The sequence below is a fragment of the Malurus melanocephalus genome, unplaced genomic scaffold, assembly GCF_030028575.1.
Source record: "Malurus melanocephalus ecotype Western Australia unplaced genomic scaffold, MMel_1.1 scaffold_1172, whole genome shotgun sequence".
Taxonomy (NCBI): Eukaryota; Metazoa; Chordata; class Aves; order Passeriformes; family Maluridae; genus Malurus; species Malurus melanocephalus.
The window spans coordinates 73,999-76,487 of NW_026624404.1; positions in this window are offsets into that span (position 1 = coordinate 73,999).

Sequence of the window (2,489 nt, forward strand, 5' to 3'; positions counted from 1 at the left end):
TACTCTTAATAATTCATCCATTTAAAGCCTTGAACCATCAACATAAATGTGCATGCCCAATGAAGTTTTAGAAGGATGCCCTGGAAGTCTCTGGGCAGGTGGCAAGTAGTCTTTTTTAAACTGCCCCTCCAAAGGCGTTTTAAAGGATAAACTATCCTGACAGAACCATATTTGTGTCTGTACAAACAGCCCTGCCAGAGGAATTTTACCTGCACATGATCAGCCTGTTCCTGCAATGACTTTATTCCTTCAGTTAAGGGACACGTGGACACAGCTTTTATCTTCTTTTCTCCTCTTCTCCCCACCTCAGCCCAGAAGCTGGAGTTTCCCAACGTTTATCTGGGTTTGCTGATCCAAAGTAAAATCAGTGTTCCTGACAAATCTACCCCGAGTATCCCCTAGGATGAGTTCCTGGAAGCTGAAACCCTWCATGGCTTTCTAACCAAYGCTGAAAACCCYGGCAGGTTTGAGTGCAGCTGCCAGTGTGTGCTGCTACTCCCGTGGCTGTAATTCAGCAAAAGTGTTCAAAGAACTGGAAAAGGAGTGTGGTTTGATCAGGAGGAATTCTGGTATTGTCCCTGTCCTTCAAACAGACTCTGCCTTGCCTATGGTTGTGATAAATCAAAATTCAGTTACACCAACATTAATATTTTGCTTCAAATGYGCCTCAAATGTGGAGGGATTCTTTGATTTCTTGAAAAAGTAATGCTGGGAAGAGTTGCAGACTTGAAGAACATGAATCCTGGAGCAGAAACTCACTGATCTCTGTGTTTTTCCCTCAGAAATGCTGTGAAACAGGCAGAGTGTGTGGATGGTGCAGTGACACATTCTGTCTCCCCATAAATTGTCTTTCTTCTCTTCAAATTGTCTTTCTTTTTTCAAATTGTCTTTCTTCTCTTCAAATTGTCTTTCTTTTTTCAAATTGTCTTTCTTTCTTCAAATTGTCTTTCTTCTCTCGGATATGAGCTAAGGGCAGTGCCTTGGTACCACACTCTGTTGGGAAGGAGCTGATACACTGGGTCAGTCCTCCCACACTGCTCCATCCTAAACGCGTTTGAGGGTCTGGATCCTGGGTCAGAATGGGTCCTTTGGGTGAAAAGCAGCGAGGGAGGAGAGGGTCAAACTGAACCTCCTCTCCCAGCACAGCTCTCGCTTGCACAGCTGGTACATTATTGCATTTTTAATGCAATTTATTGTGTTTGGAAAGCCGGGGGAGGAAATGTTCCTTTCCCCTGAACTGAGAAGAAAGGCTGAAGGATGCTGGGTCTGTACACAAGGTCACATCAGATGCTATCAATTAACAAAATGATTGCTTTTGGGTCTGTCAGCGAATCAGAGTACATTCAGTGCTGGAGTTATGTGAAGTTTATACATTTCCAATTTAATGTGTTTCAGTATTTGAAAACAAAGTACAGTTGCCTCTTTTCTAGCAGACTGGTGTGTCCTTGCTTACTGTGGTCCGCTCCTCCGAGTCTGGCTACTGAATTACTTGATAAATCTGGCTGCTAATGAAACCCGAATTAAATTAATGGGAACATGTGTGCCAGCAAGAAGTTTGGACTGTAAATTCCCTATTTTGTCAATGAGTTTATCTTTCCATTAATCATTATTTGTTCACCAGAAAACAAAATTCCTTTGCATTCAAATGTCTCTGCCTGAGAGCTTCATCTGACAGCTGACAAGGGCTGTGCTCCGGTCCTGTGGGGACCATGAGGGAGTTTTAACAAGTTCTGGGTACATAAAGGGACATCTTTTTAAAAAGATTTCTAGCTTTGAATAACTTATTTTAAACATCCTTCTGCCTTCCTGGAAGAGTTCCTCTAAGTTTAGTTCCCTTTTTTTCAGCTGTTACCAGTGGAAAGAGTTGTTAAAAGTGCAAGAGCAGCTTTTTTACGATGTGAGAAAGAGGAAAAGGGAGGCTCTGAGCTGTGGAGAGTTTTGTCTCAGCAGAAATGTTCCTCGCTGACGGGGTGAGCTCTGATCAGCTGGAGGGAGGGAGAGCATCCTTTCTGCTGAGAGCTGCCTGGGCTGCAGGAAACGCTGAGGAACGAGATCCTTGCAGCACCACAGGCCTGGCTACTCAAGAGGAGTGCACTCTGAGCTGGGGATGGAGAGCCTGAGCCCGAATTTGGGCTCTGATTCCCGCTGGAAAGGGCCTGTGGATGCTCCATCCCCTGCTGCAGCCACTCCACATGGCCCAGGAAGGAGTCTGCATCCACCAAAGAAACACGAGCTTCGTTGGGGAGCACTTTGAATTTTTAATTTTTTTTTTAAACAGACTTGTAAAACGAAATGGCTCTTACTGAATTAAGTTCATTTGTAAGGAAAAGCATATTAATTATTCACCTCGGGTGGTTTGGTTCTAGAAATTGGTTTTCTGGCGAGGTGGTAGGACCGGCCCTGGTCTCGCTGAAATCAGTGGTTTGGCACATGGTCTCTGGGACAACTTAATGCCCTTTTTATTATTAATAAAAACACACTGATTCGCA